At 39.3% G+C, this 19,643-nt stretch overlaps 1 protein-coding gene and 1 non-coding gene across 2 annotated transcripts in view; one reads left to right on the top strand and one right to left on the bottom strand.

Annotated features, from left to right (window-relative positions):
* Positions 1-19,643, bottom strand: part of METTL8 (methyltransferase 8, tRNA N3-cytidine) — a 177,394-nt gene that overhangs the window by 52,562 nt on the left and 105,189 nt on the right. The window lies entirely within an intron of this gene.
* On the top strand, positions 5,389-5,495 carry LOC112810365 (U6 spliceosomal RNA). Its single transcript, XR_003204812.1, has one exon. It is a non-coding gene; the product is annotated as a U6 spliceosomal RNA (small nuclear RNA).

Raw genomic sequence — 19,643 nt, 5'->3', positions numbered from 1 at the left:
AGTCTTCAAAGAAGGAGTCTGGTGAACTGGAAAATAGGATTAATACCTGGAGCCCTCCACACTCTCCCATGATCCTTGTATAGGCCACTTCTCATCCTTTACCTGTTGCAAAGAGCCAGGCAATTACTCTAATACCTATTCAACTATCTACAAATGGAGATTGTGAAGCCTTTAGGAGCGCAAAACATGGTGCCATATGTGGGATTTTCTCTGCTACATTTTCCGCTTGGAGAGTTTAAAATTTAACTTTTCTGATATTTAAAGGATAGTTTTATGGTGAGGAAAAAGAGAGAGTGAATGTTAACGAGCAACATTTTTATCAAGTCTCTTAGGCTTTCCCCAAACCATTCAACTATCTTATTTCTAAGAAGAATTCTACAGAATCCTTTCAGATGGAAATCCTTTGGACTGGTGCCTTACAGAACAACCTTCAGAACAATTTAATGTGACTGGGCTTTTATTGTTTTCAGTTCCTTCAGAGAAAGGCAAATATTTACTACATTTGATACTTTGTCTTTAGTCAACTGATTTTCTAAAAAGACAGGGTCTTTTTGAGCACTTTATTTTCTTCTAAGTACTCTGAGAAGTATTCTGTTTTTCAGTGCTCTTCGTAATGTTCCATCTGTTCTGATTTTTCAGAGGCTTTTTTTTTTAATCTCCTCAGAAAATTCAATGAAAAAAGGTAAAGGCTTTACTGCCAGTAAATTTTTGTTTCTCTTCTTTCTGGGAAAGAGCCAGTTTGAGTTTAAAAATAGACCTGAGAAATGTCTACAGCTTGAGATTCATTCAATCCACTAATATTTGCTCTAGAATAATAAGGAGATTTGATACATCTGAACTAAAATGATCCCCATATTTGTCACCTTTCCATTTCACATCAAATAAAACACCATGGCAGCCTTCTGTCAAAGCAAATTCCATTATGTTAACCACCCCCTCTTTCTTATTTTTAATTTATCCTGAAAAATGTGAAGTTGGCAGCATAGGTCATTCTACTGTCCTATGTTAAACATTTATCAATTGATGCTATTTATTATTAATTTCCAAGAGCAGTTACTGTGGTCCTAATATCAGATCTCCACTGGGATAAAAATATTGGGGCAATAAAGAGAATGGCTTAACTTTGTAAGGTTTTTTTAAAAGCAGCATTATTGAGGTATAATTGACTACAGTAAAATTCACAAAATTTAAGTGTATTATCAATGAATTCTCATAAGTGCATATATTTGTTTAAAAACCCTCACAACTGGGGCGTCTGTGTGGCACAGCCGGTTGAGCATCCGACTCTTGGTTTCGGCTGGGGTCATAATCTCAGGGTCATGGGATCAAGCTCTGCATGGAGCTCCTCACTCGGTGCAGAGTCTGCTTGGGATTCTCTTTCCTTCTCCCTCTGTCCCTCCACCCCCAACTCTCTCTCTCAAATAAATAAATCTTTAAAAAAAAATAAAACCTCTCACAATTATGGCATAGAACATTTCCATCAAACCTCAAAGATTCCCTCCTGCCCCTTTGCAATTCTCTCCCTATCTTTGGCACCAGGCAACCACTAATCTGCTTTTAGTAACTCTAGTTTTGACTTTTCCAGTATGTTACATAAATGAAATTACAGTGTGTGATCTTTCGTGTCTGCCTTCTTTTTCTTAACATAACGCTTTTGGGATTCACCCATGTTGTGTGTGTGAGTAGTATGTTCCTTTTTATTTCTGAGTCATAGTCTACTGTATGGACATAGCACACATTGTCTATTCCTTCATCAGTTGGTGAACATTTGGGTGATTTCGGTTTTTGATGATTATAAACGAAGTTGTTAGGAATACTCAAGTACAAGTCTTTGAGGGAAGTATGTTTTCATTTCTCTCTGGTAAATATCTAGGAGTGGGATTGCTGGATCAGATGGTAAGTGGATGCTTAATTTTGTAAGACACAGTCATATTGCTTTCCCTAGTGGGTATAAAATTTTGCATTCCCACCAGCAATGTACAAACATTGTGGCCATTCCACAGTCTTGCCAACACTTGGTATTATCAGTGTGTTTTAATTTTATCCATTTTAGTGCCCGTGTAGTGGTATTTTATTGCCATTTGAACTTCCATTTCCCTAATGACTAATGGTATTAAACATTTTTTGATGCATTTATTTGCTATGTTCTTCTTTGGTGACATGTCCTCATATCTTTTACCTAAAAAAAAAAAACATGTTATCTTCTTATTACTGAGGTTTAAGAGTTCTTCATTCTGGATATAAGCCCTTTATCAGACTTATATTTTGGAAATACTTTCTTCCAAAGTAATGATGTAGTTTAGCTAAAAATCAGAGGATTTCTGATAAGCTGGTAAATCTAAAATTGTGGTTTCTTGAATTTCTAATGTCAAATTAGTTCTAGATATTAATACACTGATTCTTTGATGTAGACCTAGGAACAATGTCAAAAAACGTCTGTAATAAGATGATTTAGATACTTTGCCCTAGAAGCAGTTCTTCTATGCTTATAAAATCAATTCTAAAGTTGCTGTGGGTAAAGTCCCATATAAAATGTTTCCAGAGTGAAGTAAATATTCCCCATAGTGGAGATGGATTTAAATTATGGCAACTCTAATGCTTCCAGGAAAAGTAGAGTGTACTCTAGGAAAAGAGGCAGATAAAGGTCACTTAGGCAAGCTCCTGTATGTCCTCTTTTGGTTTTTCTCTTACTCTCCTTAAAATACATTAAAATACTCTTTCTCTTCATAACTTTGAGTTTTTATAATTTCAAACTCACAGAAAAGTTACAAGAATAATACAAGGAACTCCTAAATACTCTTTTCCAAATTCACCAATTTTTACATTTTGCTCTAACTTAAATTTTACATTTAATTTTTCAAATATTTCATAAAAAATTAAGGCCTGGTTTTTTTGAAGTTTTTTATTTCCATTTATTTTTGGCCTAAGTGGTAGAAAAAGTAGTAATTAGCACTCCAATTTTATGTCCTAGAAGACAGACACAAAAAGAATCCTGTCACAGAACTCTGGAGACCCAGCACTTTCTACAGCCACCATAATGAAGCCAACCACCACTCAGCTTTGTAGTCTAACTTTGCAGCCCATTTCCTGACCTCTTTCTGGTATCATTGGCTCCCACCTAAAGCCCTTGTACTTGACTCTTAGTTTTGATAACTGCTTAGCTTTTATTAACCTAATCTTTGATGTGTCCTCTACCATTGGTAATTCTGGGAAACAGCCAACCCAGTTCAACCCATCAGGACCTTAACCTGGTACCTTGCTTTGCCCAAGCCCTAATAGCAGGCAACTTGACAAGCAGTAGTATTTTCAGGTATGTAAAACTAATGATACTAGGTATCCCAGCACTGAGAATTACAGAACCAAGATATATTAGCACTGAAAGGACCTTGAGATCATTCAGTACAACTCTTGCATCTTCAGATGACGACACTGAGATCCCAAGAGATTTAATATTTTATCCAAGGTCATAAGTAAGTTGGTAGCAAAGGCACAACGAAAATTCCAGTTTCATGATTTTTTTCTACAATATAATGCTGCTTCAAATAGTCATTACTACTAATAATTATTTTTCAGGTGCAAAAATTCATGTATTTGCTCATGGAGCTGACATATATTTATTGAGCATTTATAACATGCTATGCACTACATATACAAGAGATTTGATCTGCCTTCCCAGAGCTTACTTTCTAGCCAGAGAAATTGATGATAAAATGTAATTACACGGGGCACCTGGGTGGCTCAGTTGGTTAAGCATCCAATTCTCGATTTGGATTAGGTCATGATCTCGGAGTCATGGGATCAACCCCATGTCAGGTTCCACATTCAATGCAGAGTCTGTTTGTCCCTCCCTCTCTGCTCTTCCCCCCACCCCCACACTCTCTCTCTCAAATAAATAAATAGATAAATAAAATCTTTAAAAAAATGTAATTACATACCACAGAAAACAGTATAGAAGTTCCTCAAAAAATTCAAAGAAGTTCCACTCCTGGAACTGAGGGACTCAAACAGATACCTGTACACTGTATTAGTCAGTTCAAGCTCCCATAACAAAATACCACAGACTGGGTGCTTAAGCAACAGAAATTTAATTTCCCAGAGTTTTGGAGAAGTCCAAAACCAGAGTGGTATCAGGGTGCATTTCTGGTGATATCTGTCTTTCTAGCTTGTAGACAGCTGCCTTCTTGCTATGTCCCCACTTAGCCTGTCTGCATGCAAACAGATCAATCTCTGCACACAGACAGATAAATCTCTGATCTGTCTCTTCCTCTTCTCATAAGGACACCAGTCCTATCAGATTAGGGTCCCACCCTTATGATATCATTTAACTTTAATTACCTCCCTAAAGGCCTTATCTCTAAATAGAGTCAAATTGGGGGCTAGAGCCTTAACATGAATTTTGTGGAGACACAATTCAGTCCATAACATACACCAATGTTCATAGCAGCATTAGTCATAGCCAAAAGGTGGAAATAATCTGAATATCCATTGACAGATGAATGGATAATAAAAATGTGGTATATACCTACAATGGAATATTATTCAGCCTTCAAGAGGACAGAAATTCTGGGGTGCCTGGGTGGCTCAGTTGGTTAAGCATTTGCCTTCGGCTCAGGTCATAATCCTGGGATCAAGTCCTGCATCCGGCTCCCAGCTCCGTGGGGAGTCTGCTTCTCCCTCTCCCTCTGCCCCTCCCTCCCCTTGTGCTTTCTCTTGTTCTCTCTCCTGCTCTCTGTCAAATAAATAAATAAAATCTTAAAAAAAAGAAAGAAGACAGAAATTCTGACACATGATACAACATGGATAAACCTTGAGGATATTACACTAAGTGAAACAAGGGGCACCTAGGTGGCTCAGTTGGTTAAGCATCTGACTTTGGTCAGGTCATAATCTTAGGGTCCTGGGATTGAGCCCCACCTCAGGCTCCCTGCTCAGCAGGGTGTCTGCTATCCCTCTCTCTCTGCCCCTCCCCCCACTCATGTTCTCTCTCTCTCTCTCAAATAAATAAAATCTTTACACTAAGTGAAATAAGCCAGAAACAAAAGGACAGATATATGATTCCACATATATAAGGTACCTAGAGTAGTCAAATTCAAGGAGACAGAGAACAGAACAGTGGTTTTTGAAGACTGAGGAGAAGAGAAAATGGGGAGTTATTGTTTGATGGGTACTGGGTTTCAGTTTGGGATGATGGAAAAGTTGTGGAGGTAGATGGTGTGCACAAGGTAAATGCACTTAATGCCACCAAACTGTACATTTAAAATGGCTAAATGTAAGTTTTTTGATATGTATGTTTAACCACAATAAAACAAAAAAATAATTTTGACTTCAGTATGTGGCCATAATACTGAGAAACTGGATTTACTGTCTCCACTTAAAATTGAGAAACAAGTGCTCACTTCAGCAGCACATATACTAAAATTGGAACGATGTGGAGAAGATTAGCATGGCCCCAGGGCAAGGATGACTGGCAAATTCGTGAAGTGTTCCATTAAAAAAAAGGTTGAGAAAAAAGACAAAATATAAAGTAATGGTTTTCAGACATTGGACACATGAAACCTAGGACAGTAATCCCTCAGAGAAAAGAAATAAATGAAGTGAGTCTTATGATAGCCCTAGTTTAGTGCCTAGAGAGTTTCCAGGCTATATAGCATAGGGAGGAAAATCCCAAACAGGGCCTGGTAATCTCCCTGAGTTGAGTGGCCAGAGTTGTGAGTTTGGAGGCAGCAAGGCAGACAGAATTGACAGGGCAGAGTGCCAGAGAGGAGAGAGCTGCACAGAGATAGAGCAAGGGCTCCAGAAAACTATGGTTCCTTTTCAGTCCTCAGGTAAGTAGCAACTGGATATGTGAATGAGGAACCTACCCAAGTAAGGGAAAAGACCCACTGGAAAGAAGCCCACAAGCGTCAGACTTCACACAGGGCCAGGAATAATTTATGTTCCTAGTACCCAGAGTGGAAAAACCTTGTGCTATATTCGTTGTCAAGAAGAATGCTCAGAAGGGTATTGTTTTGGTATGGCCAAACTCATAACACTAATCTAATCATTAAAATAAACCAGATAAAATCCAATAGAAGGGCATCCTATTATAACCTAACCAGTGCCTCTGAAAACTTCAAAGGTCATCGAAAACAAGGAAATTCTGAGAAACTATCACAGCCAAGAGGAACCTAAGGAGACATGACAAATAAATGTAATTTGGTATACTAGAAGAATCCTGGGTAGAATAAAGTATATTAGGGAAAGATTAAATCTGAATAAACTATGGACTTTAGCTGATAATAATGTATCAATATTGGTTCATTAATTTTAACAAATATACCACACTACTGTAGGATGTTTATAATAGGAGAAACTGGATGTCTGGTGGGGGTGAGTGGGATGGCTAAAATGGGAACTCTCTGAACTATTATAATAGCCTTCTACAGTTGTCATAACAAATATCACTGATTGGGCAGCTTAAACCACAGAAACTTATTTTCTCACAGTTCTGGAGGTGGGAAGTCCAAGATCAGGATGACTTCAGGGTTGGTTTCTAGTGAGATCTCTCTTCCTGGCTTGTAGACAGCTGCTTTCTCACTGTGTCCTCACTTGGCCTTTCCTCTGTGCATGTGTGTAGAAAGAGATTGATCTCTGGTGTCTCTTCCACTTCTTAGAAGGACACATGCCAGGGCCTCACCCTTAGGATGTTACTGAACCTTAATTACCTTCCTAAATGCCCTATTTCCAAATATAGTCACATCGGGGGTTAGAGCTTCAACATATGAATTTTGAAGGCACACAATTCAGGCCATAATAGAGAAGAAAGAGATGGGAGGACAAAACATTTTGAAGAAATAATGGCTGAAAAATTTCCAACTTTAATGAAAATCCTAAGCCCGCAGATCTAAGAACCACAACGAACCCAAGCATAAGCAACAAGAAGAGAACTACACCAAAGCACACATCAGAATCAAATTGTTCAAAACCAGTGAAAGGAGGGAAATCTTACAATCTGCCAGAAGAACAAAGATAAGAATGACAACAGACCAGTAAAGTTCTTGTCTGAAAAAAATGCAAACCAGAAGACAATGAAACAATGTGTTTAAAGGTACTGACAGAAAAAACGAAACCAAGCCAAACAACAACTGTCATCCTTGAATTTTATACCCAGTGAAAACATCTTTCAAAGTGAAAGGACAAATAAAGACTTACTCAGATATACAAAAGCTGAGAAGATTTGCACCAGCAGATCTACACTACAAGAAATGCTAAAGGACATTCAGGAAGAAGGAAAATTATACCACATGGAAATCTGGATTGCACAGAGGAAACCAGAGCACCAGTAATGGTAACTCTGTGGGTGGATAGAAAAGACCTTCTTTAGTTTTATTACTTTTAAATCTCTTTAAGACATAATTGTTTATTTAATTATACATTGTGGGGTTCTGGTAAATAAGAAAAGTGAGTTCAGAGTGATGCTATGGGAATGGCCTGAAGGTATGAAATAGAGAGAGCTATAGGAGTTTTAACTCAAACTGCTCCCTTATTCCCTTAGATAGCTTACAAAATAAGCCATTTTGAAGCTCTTTCAGCATCAGTTTGATCACAAAGCAAGATGATTATGTTTCATCTGATCTTTTTACCACTTGTCATACCCTTGGTATAGTGATCCCTTGGCTCACAATTCCTCTGGAAATAAGACTCCCATTTGTAATCACATCTGTCTGGGAAAACTGGAGCAGTTCAGAGTCCTGTCTTTCCTGATTTCAAACAAGAGTCTTTTAAAATAAACTTAGGCTTAGGGGCGCCTGGGTGGCTCAGTTGATTGAGCGTCTGCCTTCGGCTCAGGTCATGATCCTGGAGTTCCAGGATTGAATCCTGCATCGGGCTCCCTGCTCATCGGGGAGTCTGCTTCTCCCTCTGACCCTCCCCCCTCTCGTGCTTCCTCTCTCTCACTCTTTCTCTCTTGAGTAAATGGATAAAATCTTAAAATAAAATAAAATAAAATAAACTTAGGCTTAGCTTCTGGTACAAATGTACTTTTTTTTTAAAAATAAATTAGAAAGGTAAGGTAGAAGTATCTCTTTAAAAGTCAGAGGTAGACATTTGGTTAGGGGCATAATACATGGCACAGCTAACTACACCCTCTGTCAAGCAACTTGAGGTAAAGGAGGGACGGAGGGAAAAATTGGACACAATGGGCTGGGTTAAAGATGGGATAATGGGTTTGGATTTGTAAAATGTTCTGCATGTTTCCTTATTCCCACATATGTCTTTATTGGAAACACGACTTTGGGTCTTATCTTTTTGTCTTTTTCCCAAGAATATGGGTCTTTTTTTTTTTTTATGTTATTTTAGTCACCATACAGTACATCATTAGTTTTTGATGTAGTGATCCATGATTCATTGTCTGCATATAACACCCAGTGCTCCATGCAATACACACCCTCCTTAATACCCATTACCGGGCTAACCCATCCCCCTACCCCCTTCCCCTCTAAAACACTCAGTTTGTTTCTTGGAGTCCATAGTCTCTCATGGTTTGTCTCCCCCTCTGATTTCCCGCCCTTCATTTTTCCCTTCCTTCCCCTAATGTCCTCCGTCATATTCTTTATGTTCCACAAATAACCGAAACTATATGATAATTGACTTTCTCTGCTCGACTTATTTCACTTAGCATAATCTTCTCCAGTCCCATCCATGTTGATGCAAAAGTTGGGTATTCATCCTTTCTGATGTCTGAGTAATATTCCATTGTATATATGGACCACATCTTCTTTATCTATTCATCTGTTGAAGGGCATCTCAGCTCTTTCCATAGTTTGGCTATTGTGGACATTGCTGCTATGAACATTGGGGTGCATATGGTCCTTCTTTTCACTACATCTGTGTCTTTGGGGTAAATACCCAGGGTTGCAATTGCTCAGTCATAGGGTAGGTCTATTTTTAATTTTTTGAGGAACCTCCACACTGTTTTCCAAAGTGGCTGTACCACCTTGCATTCCCACCAACAGTGTAAGAGGGTTCCCTTTTCTCCACAACCTCTCCAACATTTGTTGTTTCTTCCCAATTTTTGCCATTCTAACTGGTGTAAGGTGGTATCTCAATGTGGTTTTGATTTGAATTTCCCTGATGGCTAATGATGACGAACATTTTTTCATGTGTCTGTGAGCCATTTGTATGTCTTTTTTTGAGAAGTGTCTGTTCATGTCTTCTGCCCATTTTTTGACTTGATTAAAGAATATGGGCTTTCTTCCTCAAGTAGAAGGCAGACTCCTTGATGGTAGGGTTCCCACTTTGGCCTTTGAAAGTACAGCAACTACTCCATGATAGGTGTGGCAAAATGAATAAGGAGAAAAAAATGCTTCATATTTATGTAAAAATAAATGAGTTAAAAGTGATTGTCTGTATGGATCAGCCCTGTGGGTTGGAGGGGGGTTGGGAAGAAACCAGTTACCATTTGGTACCTGTTTGTTTTTTCCAGCTTTTTGAGGTGTTATTCACAAATAAAATTGTAAGATATTTCAAGTGCACATTGTGATGATTTGATATATGTATACATTATGAAAGGATGTAAAATGCTATTTAATAAAATAAGCAGGTAACAAGATAGTGTATAGTGTCAAAAGATAAATATTCATCAAGCTGAGTGGTGTGATTTTAGATGCTTTTTTCCTTGTTTGCTCATTTGTATGTTCTACTTTCTTTATAAGATATATGTTTTATTTACAAAACTAGGAAAAAATTAAACAAAGTTTTTTTAATTGAATGAAATTCTGAGGCGCCTGGATGGCTCAGTCGTTAAGCGTCTGCCTTTGGCTCAGGTGGGATCAAGCCCCACATCAGGCTCCCTGCTCAGTGGGAAGCCTGCTTTTCCCTCTCCCCCTCCCCCTGCTTGTGTTCCCTCTCTCGCTGTGTCTCTCTCTGTCAAATAAATAAATGAAATCTTTAAAGAAAAAAAATTGAATGAAATTCTGGACTCTCATTGAGAATTTGGACACTCAAGAGAATTTTCTGAAATATCACCTGTTTTCAATGGTTCAGGGGTGTTCTTACCTGGCGAGAGGTATGTAAGCACATTCCCTTCAATAGAAAATAAGTCATTCTTCCAATAGCCCAGGCAGCTCTCGAAAGTATGAAGCTAAGGAATCCTCAAGAAACCAACAGAGAAGTCTCAGGAACACTGGAAACAACCCAATGGTCCAGTGTTATGAGATTTTAAAACTAAATTATGATACTTCCAGATAACTGGAATATTTGCAGCCATTAAAATCTATGTTCATAAGAACATTTAATAACAGGAAGATGCTCAAATTTTAACATTAAATTAGAAAATTTATATGCAGTGTTATGCTATTTGAAAAGAGAATTATATATGTAATTTAATTTCTAAAAGGATAAACCTTATCCCTGGGTGATAAAAATAAGAATAATTTCGGCTTCTTTACTCCTGTTTCAAAAATTCCTACCATGACTTACTTTTATAATTAGAACACATACAATGTTATTATAATTATTTTTAAGGAAGTTGGCTTATAGAGCTGGAGAGTGGTTCATCTCATGGGCCTTGAAGCAGTGTGAACGTAAATCCTGGTTTTGCCAGGCAGGCAAGCCACTATCCCTTTCTATGCCGCAATTTCCTTTTTTAATTTTTTTTTAAAGATTTATTTATTTGAGAGTGAGTGTGCACATGGGGGGAGGGGCAGAGGGAGAGGGATAGAGAGTCTTAAGCAGACTCCATGCTGAGCACAGCACCTGACGCAGGGCTCCATCTCACAACCCTGAGATCACAACCTGAGCCAAAACCAAGAGTCAGTCGTTCAACTGACTGGGCCACCCAGGTGCCTCATCTGTGCCTCAACTTCCTTATCTTAAAATTGAGATAAATGATAGCACCTACATTGTAGGGTGGTTGTCACACTAAAAGAGTTAATTCATAATAAAGTGCTTAACACAGTGCCTGATATATAGTAAGCACCCCCAAATTAATCTATTGTTATGATTGTTGATGTTGTTGTAGGTTAAAAGTTCTAACTTCCTATCTATTTACAAGTTATGTTATTTCAAAAAAGGCTATTTTCTGAGTATAATCACAGATCTCCAAGACTCAGTGGGGCCTGAAGACAAAATTTATTGCAAAAAACCCCAACAATTTTCTTGAGGATCAGGCATTTAGCTTGCTGATTTAGGCAATGGAGAGCAAACTAGTTAGAGACCAGCCTCTGGCTGCTTTTCTTCTTTCTTGATGGCTTTAATGCTGCAGGTGTGATCGCTGAGTTACACTTGTTTATTCAAAGAATGGAAGGTCAAAGGAGCCCTCCCTGAATTTTTCCTTGGTGGGCTCCAAATTTAGAACTGTATCTCCACTTCTCAGAGTTTGATTTGATCTGTGATCCAAATTTGGGAGAAGAGATTCCATGCCCAAGATCACCCAGCTAATAAGGGGCCAATACAGGATTTGAACTTACGTCTATCTGGCTCCACACTTCAGTGTTCAACTTGTATCTTATAATACTTTCCAACTGAAAGAAGAAAAGCTTAAAGAAGGCCATTTTATCCATCAAAACTCAATGAAGAAGATCGGTTTGCTTCCCATTTCTTATTCCTAAATGTCATCAACATAAAACAAATCAAGGTCCAGCATGGCATCAGTGCAAAGATTAGCTCCTGACTCTAAAAACAGAACAGAGCAGAAGAGACCTACTTCCTTCATAAAACGGAGCATGAATTATAAAAAAGGCCTCATGCGCACCATGAATTGGGCTAGAAATCTGTGTCCCCATGTCATTATCTCAGGGAAATCAATATTCTCAGTTGAGGCAACAACTCTAGGTGAATGCATAGGAAGGGAGGGGTAACTTGGTGTTCTGAGAGCCTGGAGTTTCTCTAGCTCCTGCAGCACCTATAGTCTGGGCTATCCACCCCAGCTGTCCGCCTGTTGTCTGTATCCCTGCCTGCCCAGTAGTATCTCTTTGACATGTCTTATTCCTGCTTTAAAATGAGAACACCATCACTTCTGTGAAGCCTGACCCTACTCTCTGGGGGCAGCTAACCTTCCCTCCCCCCGCCCCCCGCCCCCGAGCTTACCAGCTCTGGGCCTGTTCCTTCTCACACTGTGTATGGTTGTTTTCCATCCTGTCATACCCTAATTAACTCTCTGAGGTCAAGGATTACAACTTTATTTTTAGGGTTGATGGGAGAGTAAATTAAGATGAGGTAAGTAAAGTGATAGTGTCTGGTACATAACAGGTGTTCAATAAATGTTCTGTTTGTTGGTTCTCCCACTTGAAGACCCAGGACCTAGTGCAATTCCTTCAAGGCCATGGTTACTAAACAGATTTTTCTTTTTTTAAAATATTTTATTTATTTATTTGACAGAGAGAGAGAGAGCACAAACAAGGGGAGCAGCAAGCAGAGGGAGAGGAAAAAGCAGGCTCCCCCCGAGCAGGAAGCCCCATGTGGGGCTTAATCCCAGGACCCTGATATCATGACCTGAGCTGAAGGCAGATGCTTAACTGACTGAGCCACTCAGGCACCCCTTCTCCTTTCTTTTTTTGAAGATGTATTTATTTATTTGAGAGAAAGAGAGTGCTGGGGGGAGGGGCACAGGCAGAGGGAAAGAGAGAATCTCAAGCAGATTCCCCACCAAATGGGGAGCCTGATGCAGGGTTTGATCCTATGACCCATGAGATCATGACCTGAGCCGAAATCAAGAGTTGGACGCTTAATTGACTGAGCCACCCAGGCGCCCTTAAACAGATTTTTCTTGAATGAATGAATGAATGAATAAATTAACAAATACATTCCACCTCCTGACTCCAGGGCAGGCGTCATGTCATATCTTACACTGACCTATATCCCCTCAGTATCTTCTTTCTTTTATTTATATTCTCTGAAATATCCATAACAACACTGGTCACATGGCTGGGTACAGTGAATAATTTGATTTTCTTTTGTTGTAAAGGATACTCATAGATTGACTATTTACCTCAGAGGCAGCTATAGGCAGCTAAATGTCTTATATTGTCTGTTTCATCTTGAATAGAGTAAAATTGCCAGGGGTCTTATAGACAGAGCTTTCAGTCTCTCTAGTAAAACTTTAGCTTAACCCACTTGCCAAGGTCTGTTTTCTTTCTTTTTTTTTACCCCCTAAACAGTTAATAGCCGATATAAGCTCTAGAGGAATAAGCCCTCCAAAGTAAGAACCCTGCTGAAATCCAAGTATTTATTGTTATGATCCTAAGTAAGGCTTGGAGAGTCTCATTTATTTCTATAGTCCCAGTGCCAGCCTAGTATTTAGTATGTAGTAGGTATTTGAAAAGCATTTCTTTAATAAATGAAGTCCCTTTTAAAGAAATAAAGAGAAGTTACAAACTGTATAGTGTAATTTTGTGATGGTCTGTGGTCTTAAAGCCATACAGTACCGAGTAGAGATGAAAAAATAGTAATTCACACACCTGGATAGCATTATGCACTTGTAAAAGCATTTGCCCACATGTTATATAATATTACTTACATAGCACTAATCGAACTCCTATTGTATAGTTGGTGATTTAAATACCATTGTGTCTAATCCTGAGAAATCTTGAATTAAGATAATGCCCATTTTATAGCTAGAAAAAATCAGTGGAGGTGAACTAAATGATTCACCAAGGCCACAGACTAAGAGTGATCCCCCTACGCCCAATTAAAATCTGAGCTTCACAGGGCAGCCTCTCTAGCACTGAGAACAGTACCTGGCATATAGTAGATGCTAAATAAATATTTGTTGAGGAAATGTTGAGGTTGGGTGACTCCAAAGCCTTTGCTCTTTCCGTAACATCACCTGCTACTCTGTAAAATGGTCTTTTGAAGCATCTGGAGAAAGCAGTACATCTTTTTACACCCGTGAGGAACTGAGGTCCTGGGAAATGAAGCTAACTTGCCTACAGCTCACAAGGGTGGCTGGGCCAGCGCTAGAACTCAAGGTCCCGGTTTCCTAACAGTATTTTCTGTTGCCAATCTGCATAGAGACCATAATGCAGAGATAAGTTGTGGCCCACTTCCTTTCCCCCAGGAAAATCCAGGGAGCCTGGCCTAGAGTTACATCCAAAACTTTCTGCCTAAAAACCAAAAGGCATCCTGATGCTGGAAGAAAGTTATGTTCCCCAGTAGATGGACATTTTGGGGTTACTTTTTTTATTACACCAGAATCTGATGTTTTGAGATAGGGCTAAGTCTTACGATGATGTCCAACCAGGCAGCCCCGACCTGACAGTAGCTACTTCATCACATGATACAACATTTTATTTTTTAAGATTTTATTTTTAAGTGATCTCTACACCCAGCGTGGGGATTGAACTCACAATTCCGAGATCTGGAGTCACATGCTCTACTGACTGAACCAGCAAGGTGCCCCAATCCTATCATCTTAAATAGTCATGGGCGAACTTTTCAAGTAAGAGATATGTGTTCAATTAAACATCTTAAGGTTAAACGGACCTCTCATATATACATTTTTGCCAAATAGACTTTTTTCTTCTCTTTTTTTCATTTTATTTTCAATACCAAAGAAAATGCCTATGCACATCCTACTACGGCAACTCCTTTATCTATTTGCCAAGTACCCAACTGGGTATGTCCCTATGCTGGGTACAGTATAAAGTATGTAAGTAAATATATACATAAATAAGTCAAAGTGTATAATATCCCATATAGCATTAAAGAGGCAATGTAAAAAGAGGCAAACATATACCAAACCCATAGACAATCAAATAAACCTATTGTTATCTGATCTAGTGGACAATGAAGTTTTTATAGCTATAGTCAAGGGACAAGGCCATCTCAGTGTCATTTCCCCTTTCCTTTCCGTCTTTCCTTTTTTCCTCTGCTGCTGCTTCTTGTTTTAGTCTCCAAGTATGTTGCCCATTAATCTTTTCAGAGCATCAAAATCCGTGGAGACGAACCAGAGCGCATTCTGGTACATTGACCTCTGGAATCCCCAAACTTAAGTTTCTGGTCACAGCTTGCAGAAGAGCCATACAGACTACTCCTGGCAGGCAAAGAAGTCATTGACCTCTCCAGCAGCTCATGTGCTGACAAAGCCACCAAAAGAGAGATTATGTGTGGTTATCACAACACATGGATACGCCTTTTGTAGCTGATATATCAGTCCCTGTGTTCTCACACTGTTTCTGTTCTATGCCCTGGCAAAGCTTACTCAGAGGACACCGTGGAGAACCGGAGCCATGTTTTCTTTGGCTATTGTTCCTTTCCTCATCTCCACATTTAATAACTCCACATTGTGCAGTGAAATACTTGGCAAGGTAAGAAAGAAATCAAGCCTGGATTCCAGGGGCAGCTCTTGTCATCGGAAAGGATCTGTGACTATCTCTTGCCCTTCCGTCTCCTCCTCAGTGCACTTTTGCTCTCCTCTAATTTTTCCATCTTATACATCTTTTATTGTTTTCTAAATATAGACATGCTAAAACCTCAGTGGAAAGACCATCTATTGAAACCAGAGTGATAGCAAGTAATGTGCCCAGCAGGCAAATCGCAAAACAAATAGAGGGTGCACTCAGCACTTTTGCTTCTGCTGCACAAAAGAACCCAAATAAGGCTCCTGGAAACATGGGTTGAGTAATCAAGTCCTTTTCCTGGATGTACAACAGCACAGCTTTGGGAGATAACGAATTCAGCTCGTGTAATTGTACACACGTCTAGAAGAGCAAAAGAAAGCACAAAAAGAGAAAAAAGGCGAGGGGGCCAAACTTTTAACTGCTTGCCCTCCTTCTGCACCTGCCATGACTTGCAAGCATAATATCGTGTCCCAGCTGGCCACTTGTCCTGAATTCTGAGACCCCAAGACACCCATTGCCCTTGGAATTAAAGAATTACAAATGGAATTTTTGCACCTGCAGATAAAAAAAAGATAGTGAGAGAACTTAGAAAAGATCCTTTGAAACATTTCTATCACCCTTGTCAGGCTGTTTTCTGCCCCTGGTGAATACTAACCAGACATATGAGTAAGGACTCTGGAGGACCATTTGGCTGTTTCACTGAAATTAATTTTGGTTCCTACAGATTAACCATAAAGACACGCACTGGCTGCAGGTGTTCTAAAGCCAGCATCGGGAGCAAACCCAGCAAATTTTGCAAAGATGGTTAATGACTCCTGCAAAATTAATTTAAATTGAAATAGAGTAAGAACATATGGAAAAAATCAATCATTCCCCATTTTGAGCGAATATTATTTTAGCATGCATAGATTTGATATGATTTTCTTTCTTTCCCTTAAGGGTCAGGATATACTCATACATTAAGTCTTTTTGCAAAAGAGAAGTTTTTTGTTTTTTTTCTTTTTCTTCCCCAGGAAAGAGGAGATATATGTTTCATAAATCTTTTTCCTTGTCTGATGCTGAAACGTACATCTGGGGCTCCACAGACACTGATAAAAGCCCTTCCAGAAAACATAACTCTGTTCTTCGGGTAATTATGCTTTCCTAGTGTCTGGACACTGGTTCTGGCTTCCATCTGGAATAAGATCTGGGCCCACTTATTATGCATGTCCACATTAACTGGACGGTTTATAGAATTTAAATGTGAAATGAGGAGAAAGCACAGAGGCAATGGCAATAGAATGGAAAATATAAAAGAAAAATATTTTTCAAGTGTTTGGAAGGAAATGACTACATTAACAAAAACCCCACAGCCACATGTTCACACTCTTATACTCCCATTTCAAAGCCATCTCCAAAGTTTGGCTCCAGTTTCTCTTGAGGGAAAAGAAACAGAAGTAGGCACACCCATTCTAAGGGATGGGTTCCCAGAGCAGGAGTTACACCAATGCAGTCTCTTCTTCTCCACATTCTTCTAATACTATTTATAGTCTGTTTACCTAGGCTACTTATACCTTGTTCCAGGAAATTATTATTGATATAAATTATTGTAACATTATTGTTATAACATTATTGATATAAATCCTCATCTATATCATCCACAGATATTTAATATTTATCTAATGATATTTATTCATTCTTCATTCAACAATATAAATTAAGATTTGTTCTGTACCAGATATTGTGTTAGGCACAGGGTAGCCTAACACAAAGAAGGACAAAGACTAGTCCCTATTCTTGAGGACCAGATAATTTGGAATAAAACTTATACGTAACCCCCTAAATTTAAATATAGCAACACTGTTCACGCAAAAATGATCTACCGATTTCCTTTCTCTTCACTTCAGATTTATTTTCACATATACTTATTGGACATCTACTACGTGCCAGGCAGTATGCAAGGAACTGGGGATACAAATTTGGAAACAAAAATCCAAAGAAGAATTTCAAAACAACATTCCACAATTCTAGGGACAGCAGAAAAGAAGTTAGAAGACATCTGTAAATATCTGTGCCAATGGAAGTGGAGCAGGGAACTAAGAAAATACCAAAATAATAATAATAATAATAATAAATAAATCATTCCTATGTGGCTTTGGAAGAGATCCTAAATTTTGTGGAGCACGGCGGGGGAATGGGGAGTAGTGAAGAACTAGTGACTAATTCAGCTTTCCTCAGGCTACTGTTACCATGAATCCCTGTTCTCCAAGCCGACCCTTCATCGTTAGCTGGGGGGGGAGGGGTGGGGCGGCTGGTGGGAAAGATTAAATCCAGATTCCAGTAGTCAGGGTTCAAACGTTAACTGTACAAAATCCACAAAAGGGGGGCGCCTGGGTGACTCAGTCATTAAGCGTCTGCCTTTGGCTCAGGTCATGATCCCAGGGTCCTGGGATCGAGCCCCGTATCAGGCTCTCTGCTCCGCGGGAAGCCTGCTTCTCCCTCTCCCACTCTCCCTGCTTGTGTTCCCTCTCTCGCTGTGTCTCTCTCTGTCAAATAAAAAACAAAAAACAAAACAAAAAAACCCCCAAAAATCCACAAAAGAGATCATCTCGAATTAGCTGTAATTATCTATAAATCATACAACGTTGGGAAAGAAAGGGGACATGAGACCGCTAGAAGAGGCAGTCTCCAAGGGAAAAGGAAAGCTGGAGGAGAGTAAAATAAAAGACAGAATCAGATAGTAACAGACCAAAAGAATAGCAGCCTTCTCCAGGATTGCTGATTAGAATCCTGGTGTCAGCATTTAACCAATTGGTGTAATGAGTTTATGTGCTCCATCTGCCTCGCTAATCCCCATGAGGCTGTGACTGAGCTCTGGTCATTGTATCTCCAAGCCTCGGCACAGAACCTGGCCCAGAGCTGGCCATCAGTTAAGTGTTGGTTAAGTAGATAAGACAGCGAATCAAGTGAAGAAGACAGAAGGAATAACCACGCACATGTATTCTGTACGTAGGAGGCTTTAGCTGCATCCCGTAAGTTTCGGTGTGTTGTATCTTTATTTTCATCATCTCATTTCTGATTTCTTCCTTGACCCACTGGTTATTTAGGAATGTGTTGTTTAATTTCCACACATTTGTGAGTTTCCCAGATTTTCCACAGGGAAATGATAACGTTAAACTACATCAGTTTGGGAGGCCCAAGATGAGCATGATTTGGAGAGGACATGAGGACACAGAGTAGTGTCAACACAAGGTTTCCTGGTGACCTCTGCTTAGACTGAACTCACCCATATAAACCTGCCCTCCAGCTCTCCATCCAGAGAACACAGATGCTTTCAGTAAATGCATATTCTTCCAAATTACAGATGAGAAATGTATGTCCAGTCACACATGGTGGTAGGCATGGTGAGGTGGGCCACAAAGCAGCATGGCCAAGAGCTTAGGTCCAAATTCCTATTCTGCCATTTTTAGGCTGTATGATATTTGGAAAGGTACTTAATCCCTCTAGGTTTCAATTTCCTTATTTATAAAATGGGGATAATAATAGTACCTCTCTTACAAGGTTATTGCAATAATAGTGGTAATTCATATAAAACACGGCACCATAGGAAGCTTTCGATAAATGTTAGCCAGTATTGTTGTTAGTACTTTGGACCCTGAAAACTGGAGCCTTTAATATCAATTGTGCTGCTGTACCTCTGGGTCCCCACTGGGTAAAAGAACTGGAGCAAGACTTCCTGGGTTTGAATCCTGGCTCTCCCACGTAATAGCTATGCGACCTTTATCAGATTATTCATCGCTCTGTCTCAGAGTCTTCATCTCTAAAAGGGGGTTCAGAAAGACCCTCACAAGGATATTATGAGCAGATGAATCAATACAGGCAAATGAGGCAGGGACCCAATCCAGCAATGATGAGATTTAAATTTTTGTTAAGGAAACAGACAAGAACCAATGAGGAGACAATGAAACAAAATAGTTACAAATTGTGAAAAGTGTTATGAAAGCAATAAAATAGGGCTGAAGTAGAGGATGGGGAGGGGAACCTAATTAAGATATTAGGTGATCAGGGAAGCCTTTCCTGAGGAGGAAACATGTGAGCTGAGCTAAAGGAGAAAAGAATGGAAAGGACTTAACCTCGCCAAGAACTGAAGGGATAGGGAAGGGCCAGAAGTACATTTCTAATGGAATTCCTAACATACATACAATTGCTTAATTCTTTAGCATAAATATATCATGTTTACAGAAACATGATATAAAATGATGTAACATGATTAGACATGAGAACACAAGCAGATACACGCTTGAAACTTGCGAGGTATTTCGCTGAGCTATGTACATGTGCTACAGT

Source organism: Callorhinus ursinus, unplaced genomic scaffold, assembly GCF_003265705.2.
Source record: "Callorhinus ursinus isolate GAN/ISIS: 27379988/994484 unplaced genomic scaffold, GSC_fseal_2.0 scaffold2, whole genome shotgun sequence".
Classification (NCBI taxonomy): Eukaryota; Metazoa; Chordata; class Mammalia; order Carnivora; family Otariidae; genus Callorhinus; species Callorhinus ursinus.
The sequence above is the reverse complement of the archived record's forward strand: the minus strand, read 5'-3'. Positions and strand labels throughout refer to the sequence as shown.